Raw genomic sequence first — 27,122 nt, 5'->3', positions numbered from 1 at the left:
GATCACGATAATGTTTATTGCAGATAACTCGTATGGCTCGTTTTTGCAAAAGAAATATTGCATTGATGTTTGTAAGTGTTTCCCCACGACTCAACACAATGTCATATATGGTACCATCAGAGAATGATATAAGGCAAGTAACCCTTCTTGCGGCAGTGCATCTTTGGCTTTATACAGAATGGCAATAGTTTTTGACAATTTCGATTTGACATAATTTATATGTGATTTCCAGCTACGTTTATTATCAATTACAACACCTAAAAATTTGTTCTCTTTTACTAGCTCAATTTCCTTGTTGTTTATGGTTAAATTTTTACATTTGGGTGCCTGTTTATTTGCAAATATAATAAAGGTGGAGTGACAACTTATTAGTGTCAAACCAAGCCTTAAACTTTTCCAGTTCTTTCTCCACCATGTCCAGAAGCTGTTCAAGATTATCACCACTGCAAAACACAGTGGTATCATCCGCAAAAAGGACACATCTCAGTGATCTCAAGACAATGCCAAGCCACATTCTGCACATGTTACAACAGCGTGGCTTCATAGTAAAAGAGTGCGGGTACTAGACTGGCCTGCCTGCAGTCCAGACCTGTCGCCCATTGAAAGTATGTGGCACATTATGAAGTGGAAAATACGACAACAGAGACCCCGTACTGTTGAACAACTGAAGTCATACATCAAGCAAGAATGGGAAAGAATTCCACCTACAAAGCTTCAACAATTAGTGTCCTCAGTTCCCAAATGCATATTGAGTGTTGTTAGAAGGAAAGGTGATGTAACACAGTAGTAAACATACCACTGTCCCAGCTCTTTTGAAACGTGTTGCAGGCATCCATTTCAAAATTAGCAAATCTTTGCACAAAACAGTAAACTTTATCAGTTTGAACATTAGATATCTTGTCCTTGTGGTGTATTCAATTGAATATAGGTTGAAGAGGATTTCCAAATCTGGAGAGGTGTTCCAGGCACGTCCCATTGGGAGGAGGCCCCAGGGAAGACCCAGGACACGCTGGAAGGATGTAAGGAAGGAGGTGTGTGTGTGGATCGGGAGGTCTGGGTGGCTTTGCTTGAGCTGCTGCCCCCGCGACCCAACTCTGGATAAAGCGGAAGAAAATGGATGGATGGATGGATGAATTCTTTTTTTATTTACATTTTACACAATGTCCCAACTTCACTGGAATTGGGGTTGTCAACAAAATCTGTAATTTTCTCAAAAGCATTTTCTTTCAGACACTGATGGCATGAATGCCACTCCATACCTCTGAGCTGAGCACAGCCAGCTGCGCTGCACGTCAGCATCAGTGTAATTCATAAGGAACGCAAGACGTCTCATTTTGGGAGGAAAAACGTTTTAGTTTGTTGTAGTTTGTTGTCTTTATTACAGCATTTGGAAAGAGGTGTCATTTGATTTAAAATGGTGAGTCACTTTGAAGTTATTAATTCCTGCCAGACTCTAACTTGGCTCGGCAGAGAGCGGCACGGCATTTGGAGCTGTGTGAACGGAACGGAGGATGATTCTCGTTTCTTCCCTGCAATAAGACAGAGCAATAAATTAGTGATTTTAATCTGCACAAAAGTGACTCATGATTGACATTTTTAAATAGCTTTGAGACTTGCGGACTTGCTACTTCTGAAAAGTAGCGAAGCAATGGGTTGGAGCACTGCTTTGTTGCTTCGAGCTGCAAGAACAGCCACTGCAGAAGCAGAAGATTACAGACCCACTGCAGGGTCTGTAATCAACGTAAAGAAATGATCATTTTCCCGATAAAACACCCTCAAAAACAACGGCTGCTCTGAAGGACCGATAAAGGAATTGTTAAGCAAAAAGGCTACTGATGTTGGTGGATCGAATCATTTCTTAATGATTCTCGAAAAGAACCGGTTCTCCATACCCAACCCTTGCACTCCCCCTGAAGGACTCTGGTGCCCCCCAGGGGGGACATGCCTTACAGTTTGAAAACCACTGGTCTAAGTAATATAATGTCCCTGTTCCTGGTACCAGGCCTTCCTTGGCAGCAGCTGTAAACCCTGTGGTTGTACTGCATACACAGGGGTGAAGCATGATAGTTTATGGTCTACAACATCACATAATTCAAATTAAAAATAAGATAAACTCTTTGATGCAACATGAAAGATTATTTGCAAAGATGGTGTGTTTCTGCTACATTCTCTCTCTCTCTCTGTCCCCCCCCCACCACCACCACCACCACCATCACCACACACATACTACATCTGACTTCATATTATTAGCAGTGCATTGAAGATGAAGCAATCAAGCATCTGTCACATTATCAGATGACAGAGCACCTGACAGTCACTATGATATACGAGGTCTGTCAATAAAGTATAGGTCCTTTTTATTTTTTCAAAAACTATATGGATTTCATTCATTCAAGCTGGTTTTCAGTGAAAATTTTAACGGCTGATGAGAGATTTTGAGGTGATACTGTCGCTTTAAGGACTTCCCACGGTGCGAGACGTCGTGCAGCGCTCTCAGGCGCCGTCGCCAGCCTGTTTCAAGCTGAAAACCTCTACATTTCAGGCTCTATTGATCCAGGACGTTGTGAGAGAACAGAGAAGTTTCAGAAGAAGTCGGTTTCAGCATTTTTTCCGGATATTCCACTGTCAAAGGAGATTTTTTTTTAATGAAAGACATGCGGACGGATTGCAGCGTCGGCTCGCAGCCGCCGCAATGCTCCGCCACAGGAAAAACACCTCTGTTGGAAGCCTTAAGGACAAGTTGGAACATGTCCAGCTGTTAAACAATTTCTCATATACTCACTCCACTGAAAGCCAAAAAAACTCGCCTGGATTTTACAAATGGTTATCAACACGGAGGTGTTTTTCCTGTGCCGCCACACCGCGCCGGCTGCGTCCTGAAGCACGGACCCGTCCACACGTCTTTCATTAAAAAAATCTCCTTTAACAGTGGAATATCCAGATAAAATGCTGAAACCGACTTCTTCTGAAACTTCTCTGTTCTCTCACGATGTCCTGGATCAATAGAGCCTGAAATGTGGAGGTTTTCAGCTTGAAACAGGCTGACGACGGCGCCTGGGACCGCTGAGCGATGTCTCGCACCGTGGGAAGTCCTTAAAGCAGTATCACCTCAAAATCTCTCATCAGCCGTTAAAATTTTCACTGAAAACCAGCTTAATTTTTCGAACCGTGTCCACTTTGATGTGTCTCACAGGTTTAGAAAAAACTTTGATCAAACAAAGTGCCAGTCTCTCAGCAACTTCTCAGACAAAGGAATTCCGACGAGGGGCTGGACGACTCCTCCCACAAGGAGTGCTCACAGGCGAATGACGTCACCGACAGGCGTGGAAAAACTCACACATGCGCACGAGGGTTCAAGTATGTCTGACGTAAAAACATATGAATGAAATCCATATAGTTTTTGAAAAAAATTAAAAGGACCTATACTTTATTGACAGCTCTCGTATCTGCCGGATATTACATTTCCATAATCCCACTAGCTCTCACTCTCCTTGTTCGTGTGCTTGTGTCACTCCTTTCCCCCATGTGCAGCTTTATCTTATTTTTTTTCTTTTTCTTTAATACATTTTCCTCAATATGATCACAGATATACCTCCTCTTTTCCTCCTGTGAATACTTCTCTATAGAGAGGTTAGAGGTCAGGTTGTGCAGCTTGTAGGGCTTGTGTCAGGTCAGGCTCATGGGCACGCTAACACAGCAGGTGATTGCTTACCTGAGTAATTCAGTCAGGACCACTTTACTCAAAAGTAAGTCCCTTCGGCTGCTCCCTTGTTTTCACTCGGGGTCGCCACAGCAAATCCAAGGTGGATCTGCATGTTGATTTGGCACAAGTTTTACGCCGGATGCCCTTCCTGACGCAACTCCACAGTACATGGAGAAACGTGACAGGGGTGGGATTTGAACCGGGAACCTTCTGCACTGAAACCAAGTGGACTAACCACTTGGCCACCACCCCCTGATTTACAAAATAAAAATAAAAATAATATAAAACAGTATAAACAGTGTAGGTAGTGTAAGTATAACAGTATGATGGATGGATAGCTTTATTATCATTGTCATTACAACAATGAGATTTTCACACTCACATTCCACAGACAAACAGCAATTAATCCACAATTATTACTTGTTTACCGTAATAATGGCACACATCAGAATTAAGACAACACATATACATTTGACATTGTTTTTCCAAATTGAGGCGATGTGAGTGTGTGGTAGCCACTGCAACTGGAGTCATGCCGCTGCCAGCTTGGGGGGAACGGGGACCTGCCGGAGCTGAAAACTGTGCAGCTCCCGCAGGGGAAGGGGTGGCGTGAGCGGTGGCTGGGATGGGTGTGTGATGGGGGGAGCAAGAAGGGAGGTGAAGGGAAAAATGGAGCATGCTTCAGTCTTTTGTCCATGTGTAAGTCTATCAGTTTATTGTCTTTGTGGGTTGAGATAAGAATGGAGCCAAATAATCTCACCAAGGCCTGAATAAATTCCTCAATTTGTCCTTCAAACACGATAAGCCTGGAATGTTGTGGTTGAGCAGTGAAAAACACTTTTTAACAGTTCCACTTGAACAACCAAATCCCAATTATGAATTAAGAATATTCCCAATTATGAATTAAGAATATTCACCGGCCTCCGAAACCTTCAACTTCAACTGCAAGGCACACATCTGCTCCAAGATGTCATCCAATTTACGTCTGAGTTCAAGAGTCATCGCAGTCTGAGAATGCACTGCCTTGCCAACCTTGTTAATCATGACAGACAAGCGAGGGGCCGTGGTTCTTGATGCTGCCATCTTACCAATTTTCCAGTAGATCAGGGCAGCACATAAGCCAAAAAGTACCAGCCCTGCTACCATAAGACCAAAAATGAATAAATCCTCGACATCTTCAACAGAGAAAGGCGCCAAGCATACCACACGCCAAGAGCCCCAGGAGTCAAGAACATAGCCCGCAGGATACGTTCCATCTGGGCAGGTAGGATCCCCGGTCCTGACCTTCTTGTAGAAAAAATGGTGTCAGTAGCGTTCAGAGACCAGCTGATCAATTCCATGGTAAATCCAATAGTAGTCCAATAGATCCAGTATCCAATATAATTTGAGGAATTCACCGTCTGGTGAAGTAGGGACTTGAAGGTTAAAGCAAAAAGCAGAGATAAGGGAGAGTGGAGGAGATGTGACCGCCCTCGTCAGAGTCCCAAGCTGGTTAGATGATTAACAATAGAAGACTGGTACTGGGTTGGTTCAAAGGAACTGCACAGGTTTTACAGACATACTTGAGAAGACTGAAGAGGATGAGACGGCAGAGAATAGTGACAGCAGTGACAACGATTATGACAATGACAGTGACAACAGTGACTAAGAACTTTGTATCTGAAATTTGCATAATGTGACAGATTTGAGGAAAATCATTCCATTGTTGAATGTTTAAGGTGTCAAATAAAGTATTTATTTAGTGGTAATTGCTTATTTATTGGGGCATATGTTGCTTATAATGATTTATACCTTTACCACATTGAAATCACAGATTTTCTTTGCATTTTTGAAATTTGACCTTTTTTCATAAATCACAGTCATAGGTTTAGAAAGTAATTTAACATTAATGAGTTAAATATGGAAAGGGATGTCTGTGAAACATCTTGTAGGCTCCTAACTGAATAATTCTGAATTTCAGAACTTCAGAGAATATTTACATGCCTGGATTCCAGATTATGGGCATTCCCGAAATTTTGTGACCTTTTGACCTCTGGTGACCTAATTATGAACATAATTGGCATATTTACCATTCTAACCTTTAGAGTGGCTCAAGACAAACATTTTGATGGGTCATTCACTTTCCTATGACAACCCAGTCCAGTGTTACGCCAGTTTAGTTTTCATTACCCCACAATCGGCCGCATCAAAAGAGGGAGCCACATCCAAATTTTACACCCCAGGAGTTGTATCGAGTCCCTACATTTTCAGCGGTTACATGGAAAAAATGAAAATATAGCTCAAATACTACAACCTATATGCACTTTCATCAATTTTAGGGGGGTCGGTGGTGGAAGGTGAGCCTGCTCAGCCCATGGACTAATGACAACAGTGGAACCACACTGTATCCTTCACAGCAACTCATTTCTCAGAAACTTTGAGCTCAAACTCGCGAAGAAACATAAACTCTGTGTTTGCAGCTGGTAAGAGTAAAAAGCAGTGCGTGTGTGTAGGTGTTGTGCCCTCCCAATGAACCTTGGAGCTAGCAGTTAACGGTGAAGCCTTATTAGTTGTGTGTGTCAGAGGAGGCAGATAAAGACAGAGCTCACCTTCTTCAGGCAAAAATTGGTTTGATATGTAAAGTGACTTCATCATACAAACCACGAGGACTTTTAAACAACATTTAAACATGTCATATTAACATTATACATGAGTAATTTAATGTGCGACTTTATGGTTTAATAGAGCTTGAGTCTCAATACTTAAATACTTTGATTTACCACCTGAGTGAGCTCAATGAGCTCAATTTAAGGAACCCTGAGGTAATATTAAAAGTTGCATGCAAGGGTAAAAGAATGAGCAAAGCACTGAAAAGATTTATGTAACCGAAGCTGTTTCCCAAGTGGTGATTGTCCTAATGAAAGTTAAATATTCTGCTGTGACTATTCAGGTTGAATATCTGCAATAAATGACACAGTGTGAATTCTGCAGGATAATTTAAGAGGGAAGATTAGATGCTACAATCGAGGAACCAAAAATATGAACTGCGTGATTCCGGTACCTAAGCAATTATTTGCGATGCATTGAGAGAATCCAATAATGAGAAATGGCTACAGTAAAGCTCAATTGAGCCCATTAGATGACTTCTGTGGAGTCGTAATTCATTTAACTGCAGGCAAAATGACTCCAGCTTGTTAGACTGGGAGTATTTGTTAGGGAGCTGCTTTCTTTCCCAGAGATTCAGAGGCTCATCACACCCTCTCTCACTCATCGTAATCTCCTCCCCTCGGGGCACAGCCAACCTTTAGGCTTCAAGACACACGGTGCATGCTGATGTGTGTGCATGTGCATATATTTGTGTTGGAAATTGTGATGGAGTTGGTGTGACAATCCAATGCAAGAGCACAGTCCTTGTTTCTGGGTTTGGCTGCAGTCAGACTTCTATATAATAATAAGACTTTACTTGCAAAAAGAAATAAGATCAATGTCTTTTGAACTCATAAAAATTAGCAAAGGTTTGTATTTTAATTCAGTCTTCATGTTAGAATGGAGATTCATACTGTGTTCTGGTCAGGTGTGCACCACATAAATTAAGGACATTTCCACACCTGTAGTGCACGATTGGTCACGCAAATCTGATTACTTAACAGTGTGAGATTTCAGACCGTTTAATATTTTGCCACTAACGGTGGCAAAATATTCGACTGTTTCACATCTAGATGTATTACTTTGCACCCTGACTGGTGTTCTGACGAGATGTCATTTTTGTCAACAGGCCAGCACACCGCGCAACTGCACATGTATGCGCAACATTCTCGGGATGCGAAACAGAGATTTTGGTGTGTAAGTGTCGCTTTAAGGACGGCCCACGGCACCTGACGGCGATCTGCACTCCGAGGCGTCGTCGTCTCGCTGTTTCAAGCTGAAAACTGTTGTGAAAGTGTAGTGACACGGACCCACAACAGGGGGCGTAAATGAACGGACAATGAAAGAGTCGAAGATAAACACTTTATTGTTGTGAATGAGCACAACACAGAGGAATGTGAAATTTTGCAAACAGTCAATCACAAGGGTGACGTGTGGGCAGGCTTGAGGATAGAAGACGTCTGTCCTGAGATGAACCAGAACCACACGATTTCCTCCGCCACCGAACCCGGAGAATACTGGAGCCGCCAAGTCCCGAGTCCCCAGGTCGCCACCGCCTTCGAAGGTCGGATCTGGTACTGCTGGTAGGGAGCAGAGACAATAAGATATGGGTGTGTGCACACCCAGTAACAACGGTGGGAATTCCACCTCTAACACACACTCGTGCAGCTCCTGTCTACCACTTATCTGGTAGTGGTGTGAAGCGAAGCTGTCGCTGTTCACACCAAACGCCGGTCTCTCAGATAAGGATCACCACAGGTAAGCGGCTGCAAAAAAGAGTTCAGACTGACACACAGTTTACTTTAAGGCTGAGAATAGTACCTGAACGGTTCGACGATATCTCGGCAATGAGCTGGAGATGACGTCCGGGTTTTATTGAGTGAGATGATGAAGCATGGGTGGGTGACAGCTGTCAAGAGATAATGAGTGACAGCTGTCACCCCCGGCTGTGTCAGTGGCGGCAGCGCCCTCTCGTGCCTGAAGCCCGCACTTCAGGCAGGGCGCCCTCTGGTGGTGGGCCAGCAGTACCTCCTCTTCTGGCGGCCCACACAACAGAAAACTTCCACATTTCAGGTTCTGTTCACCCAGGTCATCGTCAGAGAACAGAGAAGTTTCAGAAGAAGTCGGCATGAGGAGTTTATGCAGACATTCCACTGTTAAAGGAGATTTTGTAATGAAAGAACGTGAGGGCAGATTCGCATGTCGGGCCGGACACAACCGTGGGGGGTCGCGACAGGAAAAACACCTCCGTTGGAAACCTTAACGGGCAAGTTGGAACATGCCCAGCTGTTAAACAATTTCTCAGATACTCACTTGTTGAAAGCCATCAAAAGCCGCCTGAATTTTACAAATGGTTTTCAACCTGGAGGTGTTTTTCCTGTCGCGGCGCAGATGGATTTGCGGCGTCGTCATGGAACCGACTCAGCGAATTTGCCCGCACGTTCTTTCATTACAAAATCTCCTTTAACAGTGGAATGTCCGCATAAACTCCTCATGCCAACTTCTTGTGAAACTTCTCTGTTCTCTGACGACATCCTGGGTGAACAGAGCCTTAAATTAGGAAGTTTTCAGCTCGAAACAGCCAGACGGACGCCACCTCCGACCGCGCCGCGCCGATCCGCTTTGTGAGCTGTCCTTAAAGCTAAAGAAACTCCACAACCTCTCATCAGCCGTTAAACTTTTCACCGAAAACCAGCAGAATTTCTCGAATAGTGTCCACTCAGATATCCCTCACAGGCCCTGAAAACATTTTGATAAAGCAACGCACGCCATCTCCAGCAGTGTCTCAGACAAAGGATTTCAGCCGAGAGGGCTGGACCAGTGCTCACTCAAAGCCTGCCCACAGGCAGATGACGTCACCAACACGCGTGAAAAAACTCACGCATGCGCACGAGGGTTCAAGGATGTCTGGTGTATATGCAGACATTCCACTGTTAAAGGAGATTTTGTAACGAAAGAACGTGAGGGCAGATTTGCATGTCGGGCCGGACCCAACCATGGGGGGTCGCGACAGGAACAACACCTCCGTTGGAAACCTTAACGGGCAAGTTGGAACATGCCCAGCTGTTAAACAATTTCTCAGATACTCACTTGTTGAAAGCCATCAAAAGCCGCCTGAATTTTACAAATGGTTTTCAACATGGAGGTGTTTTTCCTGTTGCGGCGCAGACTGATTTGCGGCGTCATCACGGAACCGACTCGGCGAATTTTCCCGCACGTTCTTTCATTACAAAATCTCCTTTAACAGTGGAATGTCCGCATAAACTCCTCATGCCAACTTCTTCTGAAACTTCTCTGTTCTTTGACGACGTCCTGGGTGAACAGAGCCTTAAATTAGGAAGTTTTCAGCTCGAAACAGCCAGACAGACGCCACCTCCGACCGCGCCGCGCCGATCCGCTTTGTGAGCTGTCCTTAAAGCGAAAGAAACTCCACAACCTCTCATCAGCCGTTAAACTTTTCACCGAAAACCAGCAGAATTTCTCGAATAGTGTCCACTCGGATATCCCTCACAGGCCCTGAAAACATTTTGATAAAGCAACGCGCGCCATCTCCAGCAGCGTCTCAGACAAAGGATTTCAGCCAAGAGGGCTGGACCAGTGCTCACTCAAAGCCTGCCCACAGGCGGATGACGTCACCAACACGCGTGAAAAAACTCACGCATGCGCACGAGGGTTCAAGGATGTCTGGTGTAATCGCACGTGATTCAAATCCATATAGTTTTTTTTATATATAAAACTGCCGGTTAGTTTTCTAATAAACCTCGTACATCCATTTTCCATCAAAGCCGCCCAGACCTCCCGATTCACACACACCTCCCCCAGCTCCTCCGGGGGAACCCCAAGGCGTTTTCAAGCCAGCCGAGAGATGTAGTCCCTCCAGTGTGTCCTGGGTCTTCCCCGGGGCCTCCTCCCAATGGGACGTGCCCGGAACACCTCTCCAGCGAGGTGTCCAGGAAAAGATGCCCGAGCCACCTCAACTGACTCCTTTCGACGTGGCGGAGCAGTGGCTCGACTCCGAGCTCCTCCCGAGTGACCGAGCTCCTCACCCTATCTCTAAGGGAGCGCCCAGCCACCCTGCGGAGGACACTCATTTTTGCCGCTTGTACTCGCGATCTCGTTCTTTCGATCGTGAGCCAAATCTCATGACCATAGGTGAGGATCGGAACGTAGCTCGATCAGTAAATCGAGAGCGTTGCCCCCCTACTCAGCTCTCTCTTCACCACAATGGTCCGATACAGCGACCGCATCACTGCAGATGCTGCACTGATCCGTCTATCGATCTCACACTCCATCCATCCCTCACTCATGAACAAGACCCTGAGATACTTAAACTCCTTCACTTGAGGCAAGGACACTCCATGGACCTGAAGAGGGCAAAGCACCTTTTTCCGGTCGAGAACCATGGCCTCGGATTTGGAGGTGCTGATATTCATCCCGGACACTTCACACTCGGCTGCAAACCACCCCAGTGCACGCTGATATTATACACATACATATACAAAAGAATTGATGTGGATTCTGACACAGAATTACCGTTTCAAATTTGATGGATTTTCACGTGATGGATTACTCCTCGCCCTCACCGCTGTTGAAGTGACGCTGCCTCATGGTAAGCCTTGCAAACGATGGAATTGAATTAGAATGGGAATAACCCCCTTGTGCGGACATTTGTGCGGTTATACGGTTGCAAATATCCGTCTTAAGGTAAAGCTCAGTTTGTGACCATATAAACAGTATGAACGTCCACAAATCATCAGACACAACAGGGTTATTCCCTAATTGTCCCTGGACCAGTCTGACTGTGTTATTACTGACTTTAATCTTCAAAGTTGCAGTGATGTTCAATATAAGGTGCATTCAGAAAGTATTCACAGTGCCTCACACTTTCTGCAATTTTTTTTATGTTACAGCCTTTTTCCAAAATGGATGTAATTCATTTTTCCCCCAAAACGTCTACACACAATACCACAAATAGACAATGTGAAAAAATGTATGAGATTTTTTGCAAAATTATAAAATAACCCCCCCCACAAAAAAAAAACAACAACTTAGAAATCACATGTATGTAAGTATTCACAGGCTTTTCTTGTGAAAGTGTAGGAACACGGACCCACAACAGGGGGCGCAAATGAACGGACAATGGAGAAAGTCAAATAACAAAGCTTTACTGTTGTGAATACGCACAACAAACACAACAGATTACAATTGTGGTTATAACCAATTCCAATGGTGTCGTGTGGGCAGGCTCGACGATAGGAGACGTCTGTCCGAGTCGAACCGGAACCACCCGATTTCCTCTGCCACTGAACCCCGGGAATACTGGAGCCGCCATGTCCCGAACTCCCAGGTGGCCACTGCCTCCGCTCATCGGATCCGGTACTGCTGGCGAGGAACAGAAACAGTCAGATGTGGGTGCGGCTGCACCCAGCAACACGTAGGGTGGAAACACCACCTCCACCTCTAATCAACAACAACACTGTAGTGCAGGAATGCGAGTACTTATCCCAAAATACAGTCTCCTGCTGTTCTTCTCTCTTTCTGTGCAAAGGCAAAAGTATTCAATAGTCAGAAGACAATTCGTTGGGCTGGATACGTTACCTCCTTGGTAGAGCGATATCTCGGCAATGAGGTGGAGATGCCGTCCAGCTGATATACCCCTCTGCTGATGGATGTCAGCTGTCTCGGTTGATAGGTGACAGCTGTCACCTTGGCTGCTCCTGTGAGGTGGCAGCGCCCTCTGGTGCCTGGAGCCCGCACTCCAGGCAGGGCGCCCTCTGGTGGTGGTGGGCCAGCAGTACCTCCTCTTCAGCGGCCCACACAACAGGACCCCCCCCCTCAACGGGCGCCTCCTGGCGCCCGACCGGGCTTGTCCGGGTGGCGGCGGTAGAAGTCGGCCAGGAGGGCCGGGTCCAGGATGAAGCTCTTCTTCACCCAGGAGTGTTCTTCGGGGCCGTACCCCTCCCAGTCCACCAGATATTGAAAGCCCCGGCCCATCCGTCGGACGTCCAGAAGCCGGCGCACAGTCCAAGCCGGCTCGCCATCGATGATCCGGGCAGGGGGTGGCGCCGGACCGGGAGTACAGAGGGGCGAGGTGTGATGTGGTTTGAGTCTAGACACGTGGAACACGGGATGGATCCGCAGTGAGGCCGGAAGCTGAAGCCTCACTGCGGCGTGGTTGATGACCTTGAGGATCTTGTATGGTCCTATGTAGCGGTCCTTCAGTTTCGGGGAGGCCACTTGTAGTGGGATGTCCTTGATGGACAACCACACCTCCTGCCCGGGGCGATACGTTGGGGCCGGGGGCCGCCGTCGGTCTGCATGGGTCTTCGCCCTCATCCGGGCCTTCAACAAAGCTCTGACCTCCTCCCTGGCTTGAGAACCGGGAGGAACCGAGGAACCTAAACATACCCGATGGCAGGTTTCGCTCCACTGAACCACTACCCCGGACAGCCAATCGATCCGGGGATTGTGTTTCAACATCCAGGGGAACCCTAAAATCACACGGGAGGTGGTCGGAGTCACAAAAAACTTGATCTCCTCCCGGTGATTCCCCGACACCACCAGGGTTACTGGTGGTGTCTTGTGAGTGATAGGAGGGAGTAGGGAGCCATCTAGTGCCCGTACCTGCACAGGCGAGGTAAGCGCCACCAGAGGGAGCCCCATCTCCCTGGCCCATTTGCTGTCTAGCAAATTCCCTTCTGAGCCCGTGTCCACCAGTGCTGGGGCCTTCAGGGTTAAATCCTCATACAGGATTGCAACTGGGAGTCGTGTGGCGATGTGGGTGTGTCCCACGTGAATGTCTTGGCCCACCCCTAGCCCAGTTTCTAGGGGCGGGCGTTTGGCGTTTAACCGCTCGGGGCAGTCTCTTAATTGATGCTCTATCGAGCCACAAACAAAACACGCTCCGTGGGCCAGCCTCCTTTGTGTAACTGGTGCCCTAAATGTTGCCCTACTCGTGTCCATAGCTTCGTCAGCAGGGGGGGCTGTAACCGCACGGAGCGCGGGGGCCGTGAAGCGTGGGGAGGGCGGAACGCGGTCGGAACCGGAAGGGAGAGGGACGACGCGTGCCCGGCCACACCCTTCATCTCGTTCCCGACGGCGCTCTTCTAACCGATTGTCTAATCGTATGACAAGATCGATGAGCCCATCTAAATCCCGCGGTTCGTCCTTAGCCACCAGGTGCTCCTTGAGGACCATCGACAGTCTGTTTACAAAGGCGGCGCGGAGGGCAGTGTTATTCCAGCCGGACCTCGCAGCCGCGATGCGGAAGTCGACTGCATAGGCAGCTGCGCTCCGGCGCCCCTGTCTCATTGACAGCAGCACGGCTGAAGCGGTCTCTCCTCTATTAGGGTGATCGAACACTGTTCTGAACTCCCTCACAAACCCATCATATGTCTGAAGGAGCCGTGAATTCTGCTCCCAGAGCGCTGTAGCCCAAGCGCGTGCCTCACCACGAAGCAGATTTATCACATAAGCTACTTTGCTAGCGTCGGTCGCATACATGACGGGACGCTGTGCGAAGACGAGCGAACACTGCATAAGGAAATCCGTGCACGTCTCCACACAGCCTCCGTACGGCTCTGGGGGGCTTATGTATGCTTCAGGGGAAGGAGGGAGGGGTCGTTGAACGACCAGTGGAACGTCATTATTACGCACAGGGTCGACGGGAGGGAGAGCCGCAGCTTCCACCTGCGCGGCGAGAGCAGGTTCAGGAGGACGTTCTGCTCGGTCATCAAATCCAACCGAGTCGTGAAAGCAGTGAGGATCCGCTGCAACTCACCGATCACCCCTCCTGCGGACGCCTGTGCGCCCTGTTCTTCCATTGGCTGTTCAACAGCCGGTTGACGCCCCTCGGGATCCATGACGCTGGCCGAGATATCCTGTTGTGAAAGTGTAGGAACACGGACCCACAACAGGGGGCGCAAATGAACGGACAATGGAGAAAGTCAAATAACAAAGCTTTACTGTTGTGAATACGCACAATAAACACAACAGATTACAATTGTGGTTATAACCAATTCCAATGGTGTCGTGTGGGCAGGCTCGACGATAGGAGACGTCTGTCCGAGTCGAACCGGAACCACCCGATTTCCTCTGCCACCGAACCCCGGGAATACTGGAGCCGCCAAGTCCCGAACTCCCAGGTGGCCACTGCCTCCGCTCGTCGGATCCGGTACTGCTGGCGAGGAACAGAAACAGTCAGATGTGGGTGCGGCTGCACCCAGCAACACGTAGGGTGGAAACACCACCTCCACCTCTAATCAACAACAACACTGTAGTGCAGGAATGCGAGTACTTATCCCAAAATACAGTCTCCTGCTGTTCTTCTCTCTTTCTGTGCAAAGGCAAAAGTATTCAATAGTCAGAAGACAATTCGTTGGACTGGATACGTTACCTCCTTGGTAGAGCGATATCTCGGCAATGAGGTGGAGATGCCGTCCAGCTGATATACCCCTCTGCTGATGGATGTCAGCTGTCTCGGTTGATAGGTGACAGCTGTCACCTTGGCTGCTCCTGTGAGGCGGCAGCGCCCTCTGGTGCCTGGAGCCTGCACTCCAGGCAGGGCGCCCTCTGGTGGTGGTGGGCCAGCAGTACCTCCTCTTCAGCGGCCCACACAACAGCTTTGCCATGAAGATCAAAATAGAGTTCAGGTGCATCGTGTTTCCACTGATCATCTCCACTTGGGGTAAATTCAGTTGTTTGGACATGATTTGGAAAGACACACACCTGTCTCCATATAAGGTCCCACAGTTGACAGTGCATGTCAGAGCACAAATCAAGCATGAAGTGAAAGGAATTGTCTGTAAACCTCTGACACAGGATTGTCTTGAGGCACAAATCTGGGGAGGGTACAGGAACATTTCTGCTGCTTTGAAGGTCCCAATGAGCACAGTGGCCTCCATCATCTGTAACTGGAAGAGGTTCAGATCCACCAGAACTCTTCCTAGAGCTGGCTGGCTGTCTAAACTGAGTGACTAGGGTTGAAGGGCCTTAGTCAGGGAGGTGACCAAGAATCGGATGGTCTCTCTGTCAGAGCTCCAGCATTCCTCTGTGGAGAGAGGAGAACCTTCCAGAAGGTCAACATTCTCTGCAGCGATCCACCAATGAGGCCTGTATGGTAGAGTGGCCACATGGAGGCCACTCCTTAGTAAAAGGCACATGGCAGCCCACCTGGAGTTTGTCATAAGGCACCTGAAGGACTCTTAGACCATGAGAAACAAAATTCTCTGATTTGATGAGACAAAGATTGAACTCTTCGGTGTGAATCCCAGGTGTCATGTTTGGAGGAAACCAGGCATCATGCCTACAGTGAAGCATGGTGGTGGTAGCATCATGCTGTGGGGATGATTTTCAGTGGCAGGAACTGCAAGACTAGTCAGGATTGAGGGAAAGATGAATACAGCAATGTACAGAGACATCCCGGATGAAAACCTGCTCCAGAGCCATTGAAGACAACGCAAGTAAAATATTATATGAATCCTTTTTTCCAACATTTCTGTATAATGTGCATTCAGTTTGGATTATGTGCGTGTACATTCTCCCCACTGCTGTGCGTCTGACACCACCTGCATGAAAACACCTTTTAATAACCGTTTTATTATACAGTATAAATTAGTACAATAAATTTATGTGGACTCACCATAAATGCTGTCCTTTCATGAGCTTTATAATCTAGTTTGATTCACGGCTCCGGCCAAAAGAAGCAAATGTGAGTGTTCTGAACCGAAAAAAAAAAAACAGTCACATGACTTTTTTTTTCAGTCCCTGCAACGTTTTACTTTATCTGTTATTTTACAGCCATAGAAAGTCTAGGGAAAGGTGTTTGCCAACAGTGTGCGCTGTTATTCCACAGTGTGCCTCATGTAACATGCAAGAGCTAATTACTGAAGCAAGATTACAGTACTGTCCCACTGTGAAATTATGTGGTTGCCAGAATAATTCTGTCAAAAACAAACAAAGACTAAAACACTACATCTTGATTTGATTGGGTTTCTTACATTTGGCTTCAAGTCACCACAGGAGATTTGGTTTGGGATCCACATGCTGATTTGACTTTTCTGACACAACTCCAGCTGTACACGAATGGGATACTGTTGTGGGCTGTCTGCTCTGTTCTTGCTGCTGCTGCTGCTGTCTCTCTCTCCTCTGCACAGTTGGCATGCCTCAAGCTGATCGACGCACCTGATCCACATATCATCAGCACCTGTATATGAACCCCGGCTCTTCACTCCATCCTCGAAGAAGCTCTGCATACCTTCCACGGTAAGTGGCCTCTCGTTTGTATTCTTACTGAGTATTTCATGTAATTCTGAGCTTCCATACTGTTTGTCGTGCGTTAAATGGTAAATGGATTGCATTTATATAGCGCTTTTCCATCTGCATCAGACGCTCAAAGCGCTTTACAAATGATGCCTCACATTCACCCCGATGTGAGGGCGCTGCCAAACAAGGCGCTCACTGCACACCGGGGGCAATAGGGGATTAAAGACCTTGCCCAAGGGCCCTTAGTAATTTTCCAGTCAGGCTGGGATTTGAACCGAGGATCTTCTGGTCTCCAGCCCAACGCCTTAACCACTAGACCATCACCTCCCCCAAAATATTATGCTGCGTTCCTACGCAGCGTAATTTCAGTTTATTCAGAGCTTCCATGCTCACTGTAGCTATTTGTACTTTTTTCTGCAAACCAGTCAGAAGATCCTTTCCTGCCCTGGGGTTTTTTCTGCTGCCTTTTTTCTCAGCCACAGCTCTCTCCAGCCCGCAGGATTCGGGGGGGGGGGGGGGGTCTGAAGAGGGGGTTTGTCCAAGGTATCACACAAGCTAGAACTGTCTCTGCACATATGGATATGGATGTCGTATGTATACTAGAGGTGGGCGAATCGATCCTAATATCGATAATATCGATACCAACGCTGGTATTGATACTGAACGATCCTCGTGTAAAAAGATCGATACTCAAGCTTTTTTTTCTCTCTCGCATGCACTGACTGCAGATTCATCAAAGTCTACTCTCTGTCTGTTAGAGCAGCGCTGTGCTGTGTCACACAACACAGAGCAGTGCACCCTTGTATTTGGGTTTGTCAGCCCTCTCCCTCAGGAGATTTTGTTTTAAATTGTGTTGAGTGAAATTTTTTTAAACAAAAATGTTGATTGTGATAAAAAGTATTTTGTTGTCACGTACAATGTTTGGCGAAATTCTATTGTAGGTCTTTTGGATCCTTTGGATCTGTGAAGCCTAAATATGAAAAAAGTATCAGTATCTGTATCGATATTGGCGATACTGGACCTGTATTTACTTGGTATCGGATCAATACCAAAATTCCCGGTATCGCCCACCTCTAATGTATACGTATATGCAACCTTAACTACATTCCACAGTATTATCACAATGTACTGCATTATCTCCATTTATCATCATAAAATGTTGTAATTATCATCCTTAAAAACTGTTATTCAAGGACTCAAAGTGAATAGGATTTTTGAAAAATCTGTTTACGAGTTGACACACACATGGTGACCACTTGATCAACTTTTGAGGTCAAAAGTAAGCTTGGATTGTCTGCTTAATGGCACAACATTCCTTTTAACATCATTACTTCCTTGTCTGTTTTATATGCATATGCATGCACAAGCAGAGGTCTATACAAGGTACATTACTTAGTCTAAGAGCTTGGCGTGTTTTCACAAAGTGCAGCAGGTTAAATATGACTAAGTTCAGCAAATCAGACAGAGCAAAGCTTTCAGCACAACCAGCACCTCACATGTGACAGACACAAGCAGTGTTGTGCACTTTGGAGCTATTGTCATGAATGTAATAGTGACAGGTGTATGTGTTGTTGTAGAGTAGGACGGGTTGCTGTATGCTTCATAAATATGGAATGAGAAAAGCCACATGCCTATGATAGACACACAGAAGAAATATGAAGTGTGAGCGAGAGAGGCTGCAGAATGATGACCAAGAGAGAAAGATCCTGAAAGTAAACAGCAGCATATAAATCTATAGCCATATAGCATTGTGACACACTATTTTTTAAAGAAGGCAGAGACAAAACTATAGGCTGGAACATTTGTGGAAATAGCTGGCGATAAGATTTATTGGAGCACTGGATAAATATAGATCCATCCCTTCCATTCTCTCTCTCCCGCTTACTTGAAATTAAGGGTCATGGGGCTGGAGCCTGTACCAGCAGTCATAGGCCATGAGGCAGGGTACACCCTGGACAGGACACCAGTCTATCGCAGGGCCACATATAGACAAGCAAACACATTCACACCCATATGCACACCTATGGATAATTTAAAGTTTCCAATTCAACCTGTATGTCTTTGAATGTGGGAGGAAGCCCCATAGGATCTTAGCCCTGTCATTTTTAAACACCTTCGGTGGTGTCTCCAATCTTAGGACTTGGACTATGTGGCACAGATGTTCCTGTGCACTATTCCTTACACTTGGTAATGCCTTGCAGTGTATGTTGTATCAGCTTGCGTTTTGCATCCTTTCCTTAATTTAATTTAATAATTTAATTAAATTTCTTTAATTTATATTGCACCAAATCACAACATCACTCATAGACTTTATTGTTTTTGTGCAAATACTTGCTCATTTAGAAATGGATGTGTGAAGTGGAATGTTCCAAAACAGGATTCTTTGAGCATTCATCATCTTTCCCAGTCTTTTATTGCCCCTATCCCAGCTTTTTTAAAAGGTGTTGCAGGCATCCATTTCAAAATGAGCAAATATTTTTCCACATAAACAAAAAAGTCTATCAGTTTGAACATTAAATATCTTGTCTTTGTGGTGTATTCAATTGAACATAGGTTGATGAGGATTTGCAAATCAGTATTCTGTTTTTATTTGCATTTCACACAATGTCTCAACTTCATTGGAATTGGGGTTGTAATATGAATTATAAGGAGAGGAAGTATAATTATATACTACACTGAAAATTTTATCTCTGCAGGGAGATCATTTCAAAATCAGGCGCATGATAAGACAAGGCTATATGGCCTGCTGACTTTTTTAACCTTAGGGACATACAGTAGTCCTGCATCCTGAGAACACAGAGCATGGGCCGATATGTAGGGTGTGAAAAGGTCAGCTAATTAGAGAGGCCCTAGTCCATGAATAATTTAATAGGTTAGTAACAGAACCTCAAAATCCAACCTCACAGAGACAGGAAGCCAATGAAGGAAGGCCAAAACTGGTGTAATGTGATAGAACCTTCTGCTTCTTGTTAAAATTCTGGCAGCACCATTTTGAACCAATTGGAGAACCCTAATGGTGGACTGCAATAAGCCAGAGAACAGGACATTGCAGTAGTCCATTGCAAGCTGAAGATCATTTATCACTTTTGTGAGACTGTCATGATTCTGCCCGTTCAGGTCCTTATTATGGTTTTGTTTCCATGCCTTCCCTCTTCAATCTTCTGTCTTTGACTTTCTGTTTATTATTTGGTTGTCTCTGGTTTGGTTTATCATTTATCTTCTGTGTATCATACTTTAGCCATCTGTCTAGTTCTGACTTAGTTTCTGCCCAGCCTTTGGTTCTCCCCATTGTATTATCATTAGTTGTGTCACCTGTTTGTTTTCTTTTGTCATATGTTTACTGTCACCATTTATGAGTTCCATTTTTGTTTAGTCTGAGCCCTTATTTTTGTTGCTGATCGATTTTCAATACTTACATTGTTTCTTGGTTATTTCTTTGTTCTTTCATGTTAGGTCTTCCTTATTTTATTTCTTCTTTAGTAGTACTTGGGTTTTTTTGTTCATCTGTGGTTTTGGGCTTTTGTTTAGATCACTGTGGTTTTAGGTTCATCCTTCAGTTCGGCCCTGTTCACTTTGCTTATTTTTTTTACCTGCACTCTCTTGTCTGGTGTTCAGGGTTTGGTGTGGGTGTGTCCTGTCTCTTCTGTTTGCCACACCCTTTTCCGGATTGTTGTTTCCTAATTACCACTGGTGTTATTTAAGTCTTTCACTTTCTCTTCTCCTCTGCCAGATTGTTGAATTCATTTCACTTTCCAGCCATTGTACTTAATCCTGTTTTGCCTCATAATCTGCCTGCCTGTGTTTTGACTTTGTGGGATTTCCAGGTACTTGTAACTGTCCAGTTTGTGTACTATACTGCTTTCTGGCAACTCCACCCTTTCAGTGCGGATCACTTTCGACCTCTCTGAAACCATATGGCCACACTTATCAAGTCTGACTGAGATCTTCATATTATCATTGGAGGTCCTGGTGAGTTGGATCACTGAGTCAATGTCTCACTTGCTCATTGCATTCAGCTTGATGTCATCCATGTGCAGGAGGTGGCTGATATACAGTATATATTTGACACTTGATGGCAATTTGTGAGTTTGCCTCTATACACTAAAAAATGATTTATTGGATGAACTCAATTCAGTTATGTACAGGATTTCCATCTAATAAATAGATGTAGCCCCAACTCAAAAAAGCACATCCATGCAAGACAATTTAATGTAATTGTTTTGGTACTAGATATGTTTATTAGATGGAAATCCAATCCAATAGTCTGTTTTTTGAGACAACATATATATACGAGGTCTGTTAGAAAACTATCCGACCTTTTTATTTTTTGCAAAAACTATATGGATTTGAATCATGTGCGCTTGCATCAGCCAAGCTTGAACCTTCGTGCGCATGCGTGAGTTTTTTCACGCCTGTCAGTTGCGTCATTCGCCTGTGAGCAGGCTTTGAGTGAGCAGTGGTCCACCCCCTCATCGGATTTTCATTGCAAGGAAAATGTCTGAACAATTTGGAGCTTTGCTGCATCAAATTTTTCCAGAAACTGTGAGAGACAGCCAGGTGGAAACCATTAGGAAGATTCAGACGGCTTTCAGGGACGATTCTATGGGGATCACACAGATTAAGGAGTGTTACAACCGGTTTAAAGATGGCGCACAATGGCAGAGGGCGTGCCGCGCTCCAAGCGGCGATCGACAGGCTGAAACGATCACATCATTTCCAAACTGAACACTGTGTTGATCCGGGACATCGTCTGACTACCAGAGAAATGGCAGAAGATGTGCACATAGCACTTTTTTGCCACATTCCACTGTTACAGGAGTTTTTGTCATGAAAAGACGTGCGGAGGAATTTGCGCGTCGGGACGGAGCCGCTAATGGCGCGGGACAAAAAGCAACGCCGTGATGAAGCCTCACAGGACATGTTGTGGCATGTCCAGCTCATCCACAATTTCTCGGATAGTCACACGACTGAAAAGCCACCGAAAGCCGTCTGAATCTTCCTAATGGTACAAGAGCTGGGCATGTTACAACATGTCCTGTGAGACAAACACGGAGGTGCTTTTGTCCCGCGCCATTAGCGGCTCCGTGGCGAATTCCTCCGCTCCTCTTTCCATGACAAAAACTCCTCTAACAGTGGAATGTTGCAAAAAAGTGCTATGTGCACATCTTCTGCCATTTCTCTGGTAGTCAAATCAAATCAAATCAATTTTATTTATATAGCGCCAAATCACAACAAACAGTTGCCCCAAGGTGCTTTATATTGTAAGGCAAAGCCATACAATAATTACGGAAAAACCCCAACGGTCAAAACGACCCCCTGTGAGCAAGCACTTGGCGACAGTGGGAAGGAAAAACTCCCTTTTAACAGGAAGAAACCTCCAGCAGAACCAGGCTCAGGGAGGGGCAGTCTTCTGCTGGGACTGGTTGGGGCTGAGGGAGAGAACCAGGAAAAAGACATGCTGTGGAGGGGAGCAGAGATCAATCACTAATGATTAAATGCAGAGTGGTGCATACAGAGCAAAAAGAGAAAGAAACACTCAGTGCATCATGGGAACCCCCCAGCAGTCTAAGTCTATAGCAGCATAACTAAGGGATGGTTCAGGGACACCTGATCCAGCCCTAACTATAAGCTTTAGCAAAAAGGAAAGTTTTAAGCCTAATCTTAAAGGTAGAGAGGGTGTCTGTCTCTCTGATCCGAATTGGGAGCTGGTTCCAGAGGAGAGGAGCCTGAAAGCTGAAGGCTCTGCCTCCCATTCTACTCTTACAAACCCTAGGAACTACAAGTAAGCCTGCAGTCTGAGAGCGAAGCGCTCTATTGGTGTGATATGGTACTATGAGGTCCCTAAGATAAGATGGGACCTGATTATTCAAAACCTTATAAGTAAGAAGAAGAATTTTAAATTCTATTCTAGAATTAACAGGAAGCCAATGAGAGAGGCCAATATGGGTGAGATATGCTCTCTCCTTCTAGTCCCTGTCAGTACTCTAGCTGCAGCATTTTGAATTAACTGAAGGATTTTCAGGGAACTTTTAGGACAACCTGATAATAATGAATTACAATAGTCCAGTCTAGAGGAAATAAATGCATGAATTAGTTTTTCAGCATCACTCTGAGACAAGACCTTTCTAATTTTAGAGATAATGCGCAAATGCAAAGCAGTCCTACATATTTGTTTAATATGTGCATTGAATGACATATCCTGATCAAAAATGACTCCAAGATTTCTCACAGTATTACTAGAGGTCAGGGTAATGCCATCCAGAGTAAGGATCTGGTTAGACACCATGTTTCTAAGATTTGTGAGGCCAAGTACAATAACTTCAGTTTTATCTGAGTTTAAAAGCAGGAAATTAGAGGTCATCCATGTCTTTATGTCTATAAGACATTCCTGCAGTTTAGCTAATTGGTGTGTGTCCTCTGGCTTCATGGATAGATAAAGCTGGGTATCATCTGCGTAACAATGAAAATTTAAGCAATGCTGTCTAATAATACTGCCTAAGGGAAGCATGTATAAAGTGAATAAAATTGGTCCTAGCACAGAACCTTGTGGAACTCCATAATTAACCTTAGTCTGTGAAGAAGTTTCCTCATTTACATGAACAAATTGTAATCTATTAGATAAATATGATTCAAACCACCGCAGCGCAGTGCCTTTAATACCTATGGCATGCTTTAATCTCTGTAATAAAATTTTATGGTCAACAGTATCAAAAGCAGCACTAGTCAGACAACGTCCCGTCCTCGTAACAACTCTGAAGGGGTTATGGGCATCTGTGACTTCAGCTGATGAACCTGTACGCACTGCAACATTTGTCTCTTGCATCACCAGTTATGCAGCTCTATGGTGGAATGAAACAGAGAAGAGTTGTTTCAGATAGGAGACGGAACATATCTGCTTGTTTGCTATAAAGCACAAAAGGAGAATTGAGCCTGGATTTAATCTGTTTTCTTGTAATAAAAGCCTTCTCTTCATGTATGTGCTCTTAAGCTCATGGAGCTGCTGGAATCTGCTACACAGAGGCACGTGTGCAGGATCACAGAGGGAAACACAGCTGTCATCTATCTGTCTATAGAACGATATATGGATATGCAGTAAATCAACATATGCTGTAGAACTGCTTTCTACTGACTTCAACTACATTTTCTAAATTAAATTAACTGGATATGAATGTTGGGCAGCACAGTGGCTTAGCAGTTAGCACTGTTGCCTCACAGCAACAAGGTCATGGGATCAATTCCAACTTGTGGTCTTTCTGTGTGGAGTTTGCATGTTCTCCAGTTTTTGCATGGGTTCCCTCCAGACAGACTGGCGTCCTGTCCAGGGTGTACCCTGCGTAATACCGTATGACTGCTGGGATTGGCTCTGGCTCCCCGTGACCCTTGATTGGAGTAAGCGGGTATCAAACATGGATGCATGGATGGCTGGATATTATGTCCTTGTCTTTAGGGTCTTGGTGCTTCCTGTCTTACTGGTTGGTTGTCATTTTTGCACGCTAACCAATGACGTAAAGCAACAAATCCATGTCTTCATTTATTTTGTTAGAGCATACTTACTTACTACTTAGGGAGACTATGAAGACAAGTATCATTCACAGTATGTAGGTGCACGTTTCACCTAGCTTCAACAGATAGATGGTTACTTTTGAGATATGAGGATAGACCAGTAGTCTGCATGGGTGGTTGCAATCCAGGCCCTGGAGAGGGTCCGCGATGTTGTGGATGCAGCGATGCGCAGCAGCTTGATGAACCAGCTGCAGACAGCAAACCATGAGCCAGGATCAGGATCCTTTATTTTCTATCTTGCAAATTTAAGTTTGGTTTTTCATTAAACTCTTTTATCTCTATGGTTCAGTCTTGTTCAGTATTGTTCATGAATATTAATAATTATTTCGAGCAGGTTGGAGGTTGCAACTTAAGGAAAACTGTGTTCCTGGGAAAGTGAAGGAACAGAGTCGTCATGGTTCTGAGGGGGTGGTTTTAGCTTTTGGAGTGCTGCATCTATACAACTCTTTTCCATCTCATAGAACTTTACAATGATGTTCCACATTCAACTTACGCACTAATGTCATTATGCTGCCATACAAGGTGCTCAACTGGACACCGGGAGCAACTTGGGGATTCAGGACCTTGTTAAGGGTCCTTACGGTCTGAAAATTTTACCCAAGTTGGTCACAAGCCTGCCACTTTAACTACTCGATCATCACCTCCACGAGGGAAGTGATGGTCTCCTGATGATGATGGCTTTGCACCTTTCTATCTATCACTGTCCCGCAAACTCTGTATTGGCTCAAAAACACCTTGTGCATATTATGAAAATATCAGCATGTCGTTGCACTGCTTGTATCGGTTATTGTGCTCATACTGTGTGAAAGAGAAAATAAAAATGCTCACTCTTCTGTTCACTCATGAACAGCAGCACCTGATGACAGTGTCCAGTAAACAGTGACGTGCAAAATCAACTACTGTTTTTTTACTGTCCCTTTTTCTCTTCCTCATATTCTTGCAAGTCATGTGTCTACAGAGCAGCTAATGCCCACACACCCACCCACATCACTTGTACACTTTTGCCGCAGCCTTCTTTCTGAGTAACAGGGAGGTTAGTGATGGCGAGACGAAGGAAAATAGAACGGAGGGTGAAGAGCAGGAGGGAGGGTCAACTTGGAAGAGGTAGCTACTGACCTGGTAAAATGGGATGTTCATGAGAGGGCACTAGGGTGCCGCCCCCTCTAAATATTAAGGAAAAACATAATTAATACATAAGAAATATTACAACATATTAATAAATAAGAAATAAATATGGTGTGCTCAGAGTCAGAGTGTGCAAGTGCCTGTAAGTATTTAAGTGTTCCAAAACTTCATTTCAGTGTTCTTATTTCATTTCGGTTAGTGAGAGTAAAACCCACTTCGTGGGTGGCCTTCTGGTCACAGGAGAGTCTATGAAGGTCGTAACCTTTTCACAAATATTTGACCTGAGGATGACTTTTACGTTAAGCATCAAACTTGCCCTCATGGATGCAACTTTATGCATCCATTTCTTATTGGACAATCGGCAAATCACTCACCCGCCGTGTCGTCTCTCTGGTCAGAAAAATTATTGGTATGCCGACGACCACCACAGCCCAGGTTAAAGTTCAACTTCCAGCTACTTTCTCTTATTTCTTTGGTGTGCTATCACGATCACTCTTTGTAGTGTCAGGCAGACACGCTATAGTGTGACAGCAAACCCAAACAATGGAGCTATGCAACACTTGAACATTTAGTCAGTGGTCTGAGACTTCTTCAGTGTTATGGTAAACAAATTCCTCATTGTTGGCTCTAAATCTGATGAAAAGAACACTGTTTGGAACATTCCACATGTGAACAGGTTCATTGGAAACAGGTGAGTGTCATGATTGGGTATAAAAGGAGCATCCCCAAAAGGCTCAGTCGTTCACAAGCAAAGATGGGGTGAGGATCACCACTTTGTGAACAACTGTGTGAAAAAATAGTCCAACAGTTTAAGAACAATGTTTCTCAATGATTCCATCATCTACAGTCCATAATATAATCAGAAGATTCAGAGAATCTGGAGAACTTTCTACACGTAAGCGGCAAGGCCAAAAATCAACATTGAATGCCAGTAACCTTCGATACCTCAGGCTGCACTGCATTAAAAACTGACATCGTTGTGTAAAGGATCTTACCGCATGGCCTCAGGAACACTTCAGAAAACCACTGTCAAGTTAAAACTCTACCATGCAAAGCGAAAGCCATACATCAACATCATCCAGAAATGCCACCGCCTTCTCTGGGCCCGAACTCATTTGAAATGGACAGACGCAAAGTGGAAATGTGTGCTGTGGTCTGATGAGTCTTCAAATTGTTTTTGGAAATCATGGACATCGTGTCCTCCAGACAAAAGCGGGAAAAGACCATCCAGATTGTTACCAGCACAAAGTTCAAAAGCCAGCATCTGTGAAGGTATGGGGGTGCGTTAGTGCCCATGGCATGGACAACTTACACATCTGTGATGGCACCATCAATGCTGAAAGGTACATCCAGGTTTTGGAGCAACACATGCTGCCATCCAAGCAACGTCTTTTTCAGGGATGTCCCTGCTTATTTCAGCAAGACAATGCCAAGCCACATTCTGCACATATTACAACAGCGTGGCTTCATAGTAAAAGACTGCAGGTACTAGATGGCCTGTCTGCAGTCCAGACCTGTCGCCCATTGAAAAAGTGTGGTGCATTATGAAGCACAAAATACGACAACGGAGACCCCGGATTGTTGAACAACTGAAGTCGTACATCAAGCGAAAATGGGAAAGAATTCCACCTACAAAGCTTCAACAATTAGTGTCCTCAGTTCCCAAATGCTTATTGAGTGTTGTTAGAAGGAACGGTGTTGTAACACAGTGGTAAACATACCACTGTCCCAGCTTTTTTGAAACATGTTGCAGGAAATTTTGAAAGTCCATGCGGGTGCATGGGATGAAGACACCCACTCCCATCTCTGGATGGAGCCGCACCTCAAACAGAGAGAAAAAAAG

This window comes from Thalassophryne amazonica, chromosome 11 (genome assembly GCF_902500255.1).
Source record: "Thalassophryne amazonica chromosome 11, fThaAma1.1, whole genome shotgun sequence".
In the NCBI taxonomy this organism is placed as follows: domain Eukaryota; kingdom Metazoa; phylum Chordata; class Actinopteri; order Batrachoidiformes; family Batrachoididae; genus Thalassophryne; species Thalassophryne amazonica.
This window is presented reverse-complemented; position numbering follows the sequence as displayed.